The sequence below is a fragment of the Buteo buteo genome, chromosome 21 (assembly GCF_964188355.1).
Source record: "Buteo buteo chromosome 21, bButBut1.hap1.1, whole genome shotgun sequence".
Taxonomy (NCBI): Eukaryota; Metazoa; Chordata; class Aves; order Accipitriformes; family Accipitridae; genus Buteo; species Buteo buteo.
Window position 1 is genome coordinate 8,516,672 of NC_134191.1, and position 14,644 is coordinate 8,531,315.

Sequence of the window (14,644 nt, forward strand, 5' to 3'; positions counted from 1 at the left end):
GCTGAGCTGCTGCTTTGGGCAGCTTTAGGATCCAGAGGAGCCCACATCTCTGTCCTCAAACTGTTACTGCATGTTTCCCATTCCCGGTGCTTGCAGTTTGTACACCATCATTGACTATTGCTCACTGCAAAAGCCAAAGCAAGCAGCCTTTGCTCTGCACTGAGCATCCACCTCCAGCACGGAAAGCAGATGGATTTTCATTTACACAAGGCTCTCCCTCTCCTCCACACACACACGCACAAGTTCTGCATCACAGCCTCCATCATTCATATGAGGAACTGTGAGGAAATAACATATTATAATAACAGCGTGAATATAACCCTCGAGCTCTGACTGATAAGGCAGTAATCAAGTTTCACCAACATGGAGCGAGATTCCACAACACTCTTTCCTGAAGATAAGCACGTCCCAGGACCCGCATGATACCCTCTCCCCACCGGCACACGTGCTCTTCCAGAGAAGTGATTTCTCCAACAGCCACTACATTAAACTATAGGCAGAATATCCAGATCTAAATCAGCTCCCCGTGTGCTTTCATCTAATAGCCCCGATAACCACATTGCCTTCATTTTCATACTGCATTATTTATTCATAGCGCCTTGGGAAGGAAAAGCCTGATGAACAGTGGGAGTGGACTACATACCCGCAAACTAGTACTTTCCTCTCACTGATGCGTTACCGTTACTTTCCCAGCAAAGGACTAAGCAAATGAATTGCCAGCCAGCAGCAGCATGCTCCCCAGCAGCATCCCAAACCTTCTGCCCACCTGCAGAGCACATGCTCCTTATTCTTCTCCCAGAGCACAGCACGAGGCATGGGGATATTTGTTCAACACAACCTTAACCTGATTCCCAATTTCCTCCCTCAGACTGGGGGTCCCTCTATTTCAGGCTTTCAGAAGCCTGAATTTCTGAGGTTTATGGCTGGCTGACCCATCCATCCTACCAAATGCCGTTTGCACAAGCAAGTTTGAACTTTGGGATGGGCAAGCACTTGCGCAAATGTGGCCCATTCCACCCAGGCAGGGCAAGCAGCTAGGGCTAACCAACTGCTGTAATCATGATACACTATCTCGGTACTACATCATTTTGTCTTTCTAAGTTGAGCACATGAAGTGGGTAAATGGTAGAAAGTACAATTGGACATGTGGTGGTGGTGATTACAAGCTCCAATTCGAAAAAGTGGGAAAAAAGCCCAACTGTTTCCCTTGACTTCACCCCCATTTCCAAGGTCAGCCACCCAGTCCTGAATACAAGGGGGGAAACGCGAACACCTCTCCTTGGACAAATGAAACGTGCTGTTTAATGCCAAGGCCATTTGGTCCTTGTCTCCAACTTTCAGCTAAAAATGTACTGATTTCTAAAAGGCTCGGGCGAGAAGAGGAAAGGGTATTTCAAGTTCTTACAAAAAATACAAGGAGATATAAGTTCCTGTGAGATTTTTATCTATCTCATCCCATAGCTTCAATCCCATAATTAGGTCTCCTGTCACTTCATTTGATGCTCTGCCCCATTTATCCACAGCTTTCTGACCCTCTTTCCATATCTGGTAATACTTTTTCCGTTACTGTTCTCAAAAGAAGAAAAAAAAAAAGTATTCTTGACCTTCACTCAGATGACTGAAAGCTGTAAGAACTGCTCTAACTTTGTATTTCGAGGGAGACAATCATGGTGTCAGAGTAGGATATCTATAAAGTAGGAGACATATATATCTATAAAAAAAATATATATATAAAGTAGGATATATATAAAGTAATGGTATCCATAGAGCAGATAAGCCCTAGTTCGTGCCCTGGCAATCCCACAGGCTCTCCCAAAATTGGACCCTGAAAGAAGAGGGCTCCCCACACCCTGGAGCAGCACTGGGTGCAAGAAGTCTGTTTTTTGGGGCAAACCTAAGCATACAAAACATAGGTGGTGGCTGAGCACACACTGCAGCCTTAAGCCAGAACAGAGAGGACGTAGGCTCATCTTGCATTTAAACTAGAGTCAAAATTTATTAACAGTGAAGAACCTTCCTGCCTGTGAAATGGTACATGCTTCCCGTCAGATCCAAGAGGTGAAACCATGTTCCCAAATGCCAAATTTAAGAATAGATGAGCCGTATGTCAACCGCATCACCTTTTTATCTGGTAGACGTTTATTAAGTGAAGACAGAATATCTGTTGCATAAAAGCAAGCCACCTGCTGCCAAACAGCAACCTTCACTCTGCCACAGATAAATGTGTTCTCAGCTAATTTATGCTAATACTGTACTTCAAGTTACACCGCGCTTGCCAAATTTTGAAAGACCGGATTTCTCAGTGCTACAACACAACCCCAGAAAGAGCTATCTCCTCCTCTGATGGGGGCATAAACACCCAGCGATGGCCACAGCTCCCTCGGAGCGGCTCTCGGCCAGCTCAGCGAGGCCAACCTGAGAGCATCCGCAAAAGACTGGACCCAGGATATTTGGGACAGAGATTTGGGTTCACAGAGGTGGTGAACCCCTCCTGTTAGCCCATCTCCATTTGCAGACGTAGGTCTCGGGCTCATCTCTATTGCTCCCAACAGCTTCACCACCCTGGTGCATGGGTCCCTCTCAAGCCACCCAGCACCCGGTCCAACGCTCTGATTTCAACATCCATCTCTCCAAGCCGCAGTATTGCCTGGTCTGAGGCTACTGCTCCCTCCCGCCCAAGTGTCAGGCTGTGCAGCCGTGTCTCCGAGGAGGGATGAGCCGGTTCACCTGGCTTACAATTAGCCTTGGCATCTCCATGGCAACTCCAGCGGATGCTGCACTCCTCATGGCTCGTCAGGAACCGCCGTACTCACAAGCAGCAGTTGCAATCAAGTTCTGTCTTGGTCATCTCCAAGGGGGCAAGAGGATAATGCGGAAGAAATTAATAAGAGGCATCGAAACCGCTTTGAGTAGCGTAATTGCCACAGCAATTCCTCTAGATTAAAATTAGGCTGGTCTTTAAAATGCACAGTATGTCTTCTGCCTCTCGGTTTTTGCTCTGCTACTGCTGCTCACTAATGCCCTGCACATGTCCATGGAGGAGGCTGAAGGGGACTGAGCAGGATGTGTCACACTTAGACAGGCTCACTGTGCCAGGACTGGGTTTCACCAGCAGGACGTGAAAGACTTGGAAAATCCAACATCGGTAACCTAGTGCGCCTTTCAACTACGACATACCGGAGGGAGAAGCATCTAAACACCTGCTCGAGAGCTTTTGCAGTAAAATGTTAAACCAGCTGCATTATAAGACATAGAAGAGTCCTGACCTTAACTTCTAAGTTAAAGACTCAGTCCTGCCCACAACCCCACCTCAGATCCCCAGCCTTCACCTTTCCCCAAGGCTTTTCCATGTGGGTGGCCGTGCTGTACTAACTCCTGAGGGATTTTTGTCTTTCCAGCTAAGTGAAAAGCGTATTTTTTCATGCACAAGCCGCTGGGCAGCTCTCCCCAGGGGTCACGCTGCTGCAGGAGAGGTTTGCACCTCAACCTTGGAATACACCGGGCACCCGCTAGAGCAGGTGATATCCCACGTCACTGCTGGGGTGCATCCCTGAGGGTCACTGGGCAGGATTTAGCTGTCCATCACTATTCAAGAGCCAAAAGGCAATTCTGTCTCATGGCTCACATCCAATTCACCCCCAGTCTCTGCCATCGTGGTGGGAGCTCTCCCCGCAGCCCCTCCAGCTCCATGCACCAGGATATTGGGAAAAGTAAATTGCACCAGTTTTAGGGTTAATGTGTTGGCATTCATATTCCAAGCCTTGCTTTCACATCTATAACTCGTTTTCCAGCATCTTCAAGCAAATTTCACACTGTTGGAAAAATGTCAAGGGTTTAATCTGGTATGTGTGATACTTACTGATGCCACTAGGGAGAAAGATGATCATATCTTCCACTTCCCATCATGTTTCTTATAGGAGTGAAAACATATCAGGAGAATTCACTGGGTTTTGCTATACTTGGTATATGCAAATGAACAGAAATCAAACTATCTGAGGAGCACAGACAAATAACTTTGCATATAAGAGACCCCAGGAAGAGCTTAAGCAACCGAAAGCTTATCTGTTTCTTCCACTTGTATTAGATGGTCTTTAGGTCTTAGGGTCTGTGGCTTTGCCGACAAGCCTTGCCACAGCATCAGAGAGCAGGACCTGAAGTGTAGGACTAGCCTCCTGCAAGCCTTGTGCTTGGCATCAACTGGATTAAGAGTGGAATTAAAGAGAGCAGGAAAAAAAGGCAGATGGATGAAAACTGTAGTGCATCAATACTAGGATTTTCCTCAGATTAATTTATTCCCTGGAATATCAGCAGGAGAAGATTCTTCCAAATCTGCAAGAAATCCAGAGAGGGCTTTCACGTGCAGCAGAAAGGTCGGTGGCAATCTTGTGCCACAAAACAAAACAAGCCAAATGAAGCAAGCAGCAATGTTCTTTCTGGCTTGGGTTGATTCAAACCCCAGAATTTAAACCAAAGTGGCTTCAAGACTGGAAATGAATGGTTTGCAGAGCTGGGGGGGGCTGGGGCTCTGGGGGCATCTTGGCGAGGGGGCGGCGGGGTTGATCTGGGCACGATTGCCCACCCGCAGACCCACGCAGAGGGGGTTTGTGCCACAAAAAGAGCTGAAGGAGCTCCGTATGCCCCGTGCCGGAGGGAGCAAGGGATGTGCTGCAAGCTGGAGCCCCAGCTGCTCGCACTGCACCCAGGCAGCCAGCCTTGCACCACTCCGCATCCCAGGCAGAATGAAAAGGCTCACATTAAGCCCTTTGCTGTATCAAGCCCCTTTCTCTACCAAGAAAAAAAAAATGCTCTATTTTAAAGCTTGGGATGTGGTGGCGAGCAGAGAAAAAAATGTTCAATATTTGAATTTTGGTCCTAACCTGACCATGGGCAGGGCAGGAGGCAGGGATGGGGCTCCGGTACCTGTGGCTGGGGGGACACCCATCGCTGGGCAGAGAGGACCAAGCGTTTCAAATGTCACCCCAGCCTGGCCAATTCCAATACCCACATCGCTGCCAGGAGCCCCCTTGGGCCTGTGGATTAAATTCAGCTATTATTAATGCATGACATTCTGCTGATACCCAAATATCAATCAATATTATTGACTTCACTAAATTTTGCTCTGAGCCTATAACTGTAATTTAATTTTGGCCAGACGGAAGAAAAAAAAAAGGATGCTGCATGAAAGCAATATTCCTAAGGCTTCATTTTGGAGAGACATTCGGATCTCAGAAATAGGACTTGAAGTGTTTGTGGTGAGGAATATGCTTAATTAGATTCATGTCTGAGAAGTCCCCAGCTGTTCTGCAGACAAACAGAAATATCTGAGATTTCTTCCAGCTCTATGGAGACACAGAGATTGGCTCCTCTCCCTGTTGCCCCAGTCTGAGAGATTTGCACGTATGATTATTATCTGATGCTGTTTCAGACAATACAAGATGCCACACAATCTCTGAGCACAGAGCAAATATTCCAGCATTTTGTTTCATGATTACTTCCACCCTGTTCGCTTCACCATCTGAAAAATTCTTTGGTTTTTTTTTTTTTCATGTGAAAGGCTTTCTGGAAGTTGGACATAACATGCATTCATTATGAAATGAAAATACCTCATGTGTTCAGGATGGAAAAAAAAAAAATCCCTGGCTTTCAAGAAAGCTTTGTGAGCTTATTAAAAACAAGAGCGCTCGCTATGCATGTCGTTCTGCCAAATGAAAAATTCCCTCCTCTCTTCTCAGGCTTGTAAGCTGCTTTGTGTGCTCAAGACATCTCTTTCCAGTGTCCAGCACATTTTCATGGTTAGTCTAACTTGGAATAAAATATCAGCTGCCTTGTAACGACGGACGGGGACCACAGAGCAGCCACACCTTGGCTCCACCATCACTGGAAAGGGATGCTGGGGAAGCCACCGGCAACAACACCTTCCAAGCCCTCGGACCTTGGGAGCAGACCCCTGTGCCGCAGGGAACAGCATACCCAAACCATGCGTCTGGGGAGAAGCTGAAACAGGAACCGCGTGCCAAAACCACAGCCGGCCATAAACACCACAGCTCAAGAAGAAGTGAGCCATGACCGCTCCCAAAATCCACATCCCCGGGGCACCGCGGCAAGTCCAACCACATGCGGAAAGACGCAGTTTGGGAGCTCCAGCTCCAGCCGCGATTCCCAGGCCCATCTCCCCAGCCCAGCTGCTTTCCCCTTCTCTTTCTTGCTCCCCATCACTCACTCTATCCCTGCTTTTAGGGGGTCCCACCCCCAGACCTGCTCCTGGCTAATGCTTTGAGACAAATCTGCAGTGCATGGCGGGGTGGTGAAAATAAGGGCTGATCCTCCACTGCCTCCTTTCCTCCGATTTCTTCTGCCACCCCTTGGACTTCTCCATAGCCCATCATCCCAGCAGCCGGGCTGGCCCGGGAAGAGGTGCTGATAGGCACGGTGCAAATCAGGCAACCGGCCACTGCACATGGAGGAGCCCAGCCAGGCATCGTGGCACAACCGGGTACAGCCCTAAGCACGTGGCATTTTGGAAATGCAGCTCTTACCGAGGTTTATCCCGGGGTGCTGGGGTTGGATACACAGTGGAACACGAGGACAGGAGAGCATCAAACACTAGCGACCCTTGGGAAAGTGGGGTGAACCTCTTGCTGCCGCAGCTACCCACAACGGGGAGTCCCCGGATCACGGTGAGACACGTCAGATAAGGAATATCACCCCAAACCCCACTGTGGCTGGGCTGGACTTGACGGTGAACAATACATATTGCAAGGATCAGGCTAGCAAAGCGCACCCGTGGAGATCACCTCCAGCAGACAGTGGAACAAGTCAAGGCTCTAAGCAGTCAGTTATTTAAAAATAACATCTTTCCAGAAAAAAAGCCTTCCAGAGGGAGAAGTGGACTTTTTGAGCTCGCTGGAAAAAAACTGCACAGAGCAGCTCAATCTCACAGATCAGCAAGATCTCCCTCCCCACCCAAGGAGGGCCACACACCGCTGGCAAGCACCCAAAGGTTTTCCCAGAACCGGGATAATTTGTTCCCACAGGGCAGAGCGATTCACCCAGTACAGCTGCAAAACCCTGGGGTTTATCTGACTAAGGATGAGATGAGTAAGAGCAACTACAAGGACGAATAAACACTTAAGGAGCTTTGGAGAGCTGCTCTCGGTAGCCAGCAGGAGCATTCATTATCCCATATCCACCTGAAATGGGACCTCTCGGTCTCCCTTACATGCTACAAGTCAGTCAGTTGGTAGGTGGTGGCATTGGAGCAGGCGGGTTGGTAGTTTGGGATGATCCAGTACTGGACCACACGCGGCTCATTTGCTATAGCAGATCACATTCTCCCTGTGGATTATCTGCAAGGCACTCTCTTTCCCCTAGTTCTTCATTCCCATTTGTCTTAGAAGCAATTAAGACTGTTTAAGATGATCACTTTGGACTTTGAAGCTTTTTTCTCTGATCTGATATGTTTGTTCCTTAAAATATAACTTCAAATATTGTGGCATTCTGGATGTTTTCTGTTTCAGTAACAGACTGGTAATTGTAATTAGTTTTATCATGGCGGAAATTCAAAAATCTGCTCTGAATGTGTTCCTTTGAATTTAGTTAAAAGGCACTTTTTGAGCTGACAATCATTTCGACTGTAGTTTGTGAGAAAGACTCAAATTTTATACTTACGGGAAAGGCTCATTTTACTGCAGGGTTGAGAATCCACTGTCTCAGAGCTCACTGGCATTGCGAGGTGCTAGCGAGAGCCAGAGCAAATATTTCTCTGGGCTTCCACTTTCATGCAGTATGTTTTAGATTACACTTAAGTGGATTCAGGAGAGGAAGCTGGGGGTGGTGGGAGGGAAAGACACGAGTAGGTAAGAATGAAAGGAGGCAGTGCCTGGAAAATGGAAGGAAATGGTCAACTAAAGAGAAAAATGATGCACAGAAAGGGTGAGGAGGTACTGGCAGGATTGAGAGTAGATGGTACAGAAAGCTCAGAGTTATATGTACCAGACTGAATACATAAGGATAATAAGGGAATATATAAAGATAATGTATCAAAGGATTGCTGCTTGGCACTTCAGGAATGGCTGTGAGTCACTAGAGCTGGGATGGAGAAAACACAAAAAGGGGAATGAGCGAGAGGAAAACACCAAGAAGATGCAAAAAATGCTAAAAGATGTTGAAATAGTCAATATACAGTTCAAAATGTTCAAAATAATACCTTTTTTCATGTTTGGACAACTCCGCAGTGAGAGAGCGGCAGTCGAGCGATGTGCCCAGGAGGGAGGACGTGGCTGGGCAGAGGCTGTGCCCGGTGGGGAGACGGTGCTGGGGTCCGGTGGGGGCTCAGGCTCCGCGCAGAGCGGCACCCACACGTAGCACAAACCTGCTCTTCCCACCCTCCTCTTTTATTCTAGCGGGTACCAAACCCTGCTCCACTGTGCAGTTGGGAATTTGTGTTGGGCGGTGGGTTACCTTGCACCAGGCGAGGCTAATCCTCCGTACGAGTCCTTCCGAGGGTGATGTGTCCTCTTCCACTAGCCAGAATACGCTGCTCCTTTCGAGGGTGAGATGGGTCTGCCCTCCAAATCATTTCCATGGCAATATGCAGAATGCAATATATATTATGATAGCCTGCAGCACCCATATAGTGCTAGTGGGACATCCAGGAGATATGAAAATAAAAAATTGAATTGAGCATTAAGTTCAGCAGTCAGATTCTCAAATGGGCAAGAGCAAGGGCAGCTTTGCAAAACAGCAACCAAGGGCAAGGCTGCCTCTAACTATGGGGATAATTGTCATGGAAACTACAAGTAAAGTAGCACAAAACACAGGAAGGTATGAAAAAGGTAGCTGAAAATAGCTGCTCCAGGAATGTTTCTTTGCAAAAGTTCTAGACATTAAAAGTCAATTGAATAAACACTTCAGTAATTTTAGATGTTCTTGGAAAATGAATTTTAAAGGGCAAAATGGGGCAAACCAGAAAATCATGGCTCAGCGAAAACTCCAGGAGAAAAAAGCTCTGAGAGGAAAATGAATGCAAGTAAGACTCCTGCAAGCTTTATTATATACATACCTACGTAAGTATAGATAGATAAACTCATGCATGTGTGTGTGATTACATATATACAATATAGTGTGCATATATAGTTATATATATAACTACTGAAAAAATAATATCGAAAAAATAATACTGAAAAAAGAAGCCAGCACAAAACAAATACTTCCTGCATCAAACTGAAGATGAGAGGGTTTCTCAGAGGTTAACTTGACTGAAATCCAAAGCCTTGAGCAGTAAAGCAAGTTGTTTGATGAGCTGGACCAGTGTCTAAATGGCATCTGACCAAGGATGGCTATGACCAGAAAATACACAGTGAGGGTGAGATCCAGCCACCCAACAGCAGAATGGATGGGTGCCAAAGAACTGAAATAATCAGAAAACGCACGAAAGATTGCTCAGCACGTCTGCAGAGAGCCCCAACGGGCGGAAAGCGGAGCTACAGCCTCCAGCCGACTGGGAGGTGTTCTGCAATTAACAGCAAGCATTTGGCGGCCACAAACCAGGACACCTTTGTCCCTGCTCAAGAGAGCAGCAAACTGCGCTTCACAAAGTGCCTTTTCTTTGCTGTGAGGAACACCTCTCCGTGCCAGACGGACAGTGGCACGGCCGGGGTTACTCTTCCAGCCAAAATTGCCGGCGGGCTGATGCGTGTGAGCTGCAAGCGCGGGGGGAAGGAGTACGGGGTGCCAGTTGGGAAAGCAGAGCAGCAGGTACAACCTCCGTGGGACAGCGGTGGGAATGGCAGGGCAGGATTCAGCGTGAACACGGAGGAAGGCAGGTGAGATGTGGAGGTACTGTCATGCAGGTCGCACTAGGAAAACATTAAAGGGCAATTTATGCACTTAGAGAGGAAAGAATTGAGTTGTAACAGGGGAAAATGTGAGCTGGAAGATGGAAGAAGCAGCAGAATATACGTTATATTGCTCACCAGCACACGCTGCTGGCTGGGGACAAGATAATCCTGCTCCATTTTTTATGCCACACTGGAATAAGCAGCGAATAAACAGGAATAATCGTGTGACAGCAAATGGTGTCTGTGCACTAGTAACTGCCAAGCGGTACGTCTCAGCAGGTAAGACAAAACCGGGTTGGTTCAAGGTCGAGTACCTGAGAGGTGTTCTGGCATCACACCGGGTTCATGTGAGTTGGGGGGGGATTTTATAAGTTGGTCATATCCACACCATGTAAAATACAACAATCACAAACTCAAACGACACCCCAAAAGGAGGCAACAGCAAGAGAACCATCTCATTTACCAGAGGAGGTGATTGCTACCATGAAGTGCAAGGAACACAGCAAAAAGAGAAGTCCAGAGAGCAAGAGATGAGGAGGGGAAAGTCAGGGCAGTGGTGAAAGGAAAATGGAAATTGAGAGAAAAATAACCCCATGTAAGAGGCAATTCTAATCAGCTACAAAAGGGGAGTTAAATGCAGCCCCAGTTGCAGAGCAGCGTGCCATGGAGACAGGCAGATAAGTGCCACGGCAGCAAAGGCTGGATGTTGCAGCCAGCCAGGGCTTTACAGGGCACTAACCAGGTATTTATGAAATATCATCGAAGCACAGGTTTCTTTACTTCTGAGCAGCTACAACATAGAAAGACACCAAACGGAACTAATTTCACAGGTTGTTTTACTCAATAATGTCAAATCACAGCTGAAGAAGATTAAATATGCAACCAAAAGTTACCTACATTGCCGTAATACCACTAATAACACTAACATTTATAGAGGACTAAATTACGCTTTGCTTAAGGCCTTTCTCTCTGACCTTTGAAGGTTTGATCTCGAGACATGATGTAAATCATCTGGAGAGTTTTCTTCTCCTCTACCAGATGAAGGATATTCCTATTCTGGGAAAGCAAGGTTAGTCTTCCAAATAAAAAAAGAAAGATGCTGGAGGTACTTGGGCATCCAGGTTTTCTCCTTCCCAAAGTCACTCAGACACCTCTGTGCAATAGCAAAGCAGTCTCCATCAGCCGAGGAGCACCCTCCAGAGATGGACTCTCAGTTCCCGATGGCTTTAATTTTCTGCACACTTATTAAAACCGACATAAAACCCCCTAAAGTAATAATCCAGCTATTTTCACCCAAACTGAAGTTTCTCTGGCTAGCAACTTGCCCATTAGTAGAAGTGCAACACTGAGGGCAATCGGTGCTGGGGCAGTACAGTATGGTGCTGTGAGTGTGTACCCTCAAATCCCACTCACTCCGGGACTTGTAGTGCACTCAGAAGAAGGAAACAAGAGCACTTTCTTCAGTTACATTGATGTTCAAGTCAATGGGCATTCCGTAGATTCTCTTCAGGTACACCAACATGCTGCAGCAACGGCCAGAGCTAATTCCCATATGTTTTAGAAAAGTACCTTGCCCTGTGAACTTCGCAGGATGTTCAGACTGTGTCGACTCCACCATTGGGTTTATTTTAAAAGACAACACGATATTAAATCATTGCACTGGTGTTTGCATTAAACACTGCTTCCCTTGATTAATAAATTTGTGCCTGGTTTGCTATGAGATCTCAATAGAAGTTATACAACGCTTCTCAGCCAAGCTTTTCTTTGCATGATGTGAAAATGACTTGTCGTTATAAAGAGTGAAAAAAAAAATAAATGAGGCTGTGTGTTTGAAAAGGAGCTGTGGAAAATACATCAATATTTGCAATTACAGTGGCAGCTGCTGCTCTGCGAGCAGTCACGGATGAAGGCTGCTTTCCCACAGATTCCATACCCCTTCTCCCCACTTTGACCCCATCTCCACCACAATGATACTCCCACCTCTTCTTTCCTATGTGCCTTACGCCTATATATTTCCCACCCCTCCATGTACCCTGTAGTCCTTGCTGCTGGCCACATTCCCCAAACACCAGCTAAGCAAAAGGCATTGCTAGCATGGGGCACTGAAATACAGGCACTGCAGGGTTAGCCAGAATGGCTGATGCTTTCCAGTTTGGATCTGCCCTACCTGATCTGCACGTAACTTCAAGGAATTGGACATTATTGAGAGCTCATGACATCTACCAAATTAGGTTCAAGGTGACCAAGGGGTTCAAACGCATTAGAACAGAGAACCACAGACTGATGGGCAGAGGGTATAATCGCATGAGGCTATTGCCTTAGAAAAAGAAGCTTAAAAAAATCATCAAAGGACAAAAGTCACTACGGCACTGCAGGGAAGGCTGACAAGGCTGAGCTAAGGAGGAGGAAAATGGAGTAACTCCCCAGAGGACTGAAAGATTTCAAAATCCTTGCTCTCCATTTCAAATTATCTCAGTAAACTGATAACTATCACAGCAACCGGCCAACAACCTGAGGATTTAAATAAGCTTTTTACTACCAGCACATATAAACCCCAATGAATTCCAAACAGATAGTTTATTGAAAGACCACATTATATGTACTATAATCAATATCCAGATTACAGCAGGGCTGTTGCAAGGAAAAAGATATAACTGTAGACATGTAAAACCCCTCCAGTTTGGACAGAGACTGGGCAAGAGTAATCAGCACTTCTTAAAGTCTTAGAAATGTAGTGAAAGAGCTGGAGTGTGTGTAATTACCAGCGAGAGGCATTGTAGCAAAGCAGATAAAGTTAATTATACAGTACAGGAGCATTTTCAGTTGATGTGGTAGTAATCATAGTCAACAGAGAAATGCCCAACAGAAGGAACTGCATACAATAAAAGCAATCATGTGGTGAATGTGTACGGCACAAATTACCTAAAAAGCAAAGGTAGATACAGACACACAGCTGGAGCTGACAAAAACAAAGATTTGTGGATTTCTATGTGCAGCAGGACACCTTAAAAAGCAGCAGACCTTACCCCGTGGATGGTACCCCCCAAAACTGTCACATCAGTCTGGAGGAGGTATCAATATTTGTGCTCCATGCGGGGAAGCAAGGGCCAGATCCAGCGCCAGTCTGTGACAATAGTCGCACCGTTTGTCACTGGAAACACCAGTTATGTCCTAGGTGCTGCTGCTGTGTATGAAACAAATATGCCAGCAGGTTGGTCTAGAGTACCAATTTTCTGAAAGTAAATCTGTAATTAGGAGAAAAGATGCAGTAAATTTCACTTTGAAATTCAGGCTTGCAGGCTTCCATTTCGTACAGACCATTCAATGTCTGCATCCACCAGTCTGCATTAAAAACAGGCGGGCTGGAATACAGGACCTAAAATAAAAGGTTCAAGCATAAATCGTTTGTGTGTGTGTATACTTACGTATCTCTACAAATGTCATTTTGGTGTCTCTTGGTTTGACGATGGGACAGGCACGGCGCAGGATTTCACCTCGCCGTGCCGGCAGTGCTCTCTCCCACTCCTCATTACAGCCGTTTCACCCAGGAGCTGTCTCTTCACATATGTTTTTGTGGCACCAAATACAGTGGGTTCCCACCTGTTCAAAACCAGCTTTCCCCCCAAAATTTCCTGAAGCAGTGGCATTAAATAAATGCAGCCTCAGGCAGCAGGGTGCCATCACCCTCCCCTGCACCCAGGGCTGCCGCAGGTACACGGCGAAGGAAGAGGCTCCCCCTCCCATCTCTACCTGCCAGTTTGATTTCTCACGGCCGTTAGATATTAACAGATTTCAGGTCTCTAATTAACGATGCGGTTTTATCCTGTCTTCCCCGGGTAATAAACTCCCCCTGACATGGCTGTTTGTTGGAACACCCCTATTAACAGACTTTAATGCTGTAAAAGACTTAATTTGGGGACTATGTGAAACGTTGTCCTTCAAAGCATCCTGATGCGCTAGTGGGGAAGGATTTATTGATTTGAAAATAGGCAGATAAATAAATAAAAGACACTGATTGCTGTGAAACAGATACCTGGCTGATCAGATGCAATTAGCAATATGGAGAGAGTGACAAAACAACATCAGAGAGGTCAAGAGATGCAGAAATCCCACTCCAAGAGCATTTTCTAACTGTCCTTACACTTGTGCAGGGCTTGTCTAATGCCAGCCGACCAGCAGAGCTGCACTGGCAGAGGGCTTGACCCTGTGCCTTTCTCTCCTTGCTAATACAGACCGAAACTTCTGAGAGCCAGACTTGCAAAGATGAGAGTCATATCTATGCCAACAATAATTACTTATGAAAACTGATAACTTCTAGGAGCTTATTCAGAAGAAATCAATGCCTAACACCTGTAGGTTTATATAGTGCAGCTGTGAGTATCGCTGTCAACACTTCCACTACTGAAGGATGAAGAATGAAGCCAGACGTGACTCAAGTGCCATCTTTTCCAAAGTTAAGTTAAAACAGCCCTGCAAATGAAACAAATGCATCGGCCTTGAAGATGCCTGAGGATCACAGCAAGGTAAGAAAGTAAAATTGGCAACACCAAGGTGAGCCTGCAGCTCGCAATGTGATGGTTGTGGACAAAGAGCTCTTTGTTGGAGCACAGACATGCCAACCAGCTCCCAGGACCCTTCACGCCTTTCACGATGGGAATTAAAGCCATTCAGCAACACTTGGATCCGATCCCGGGCCCTGCTGCGGATCCTGATCTGCTGGTAGAGGATGCTCACCGTGCCGGGGTGGTCCCTGTCTCTGAAGCCCAGGAGAGCCAGGTAGTGGCACAGGACCTCCGTGGAGAGGA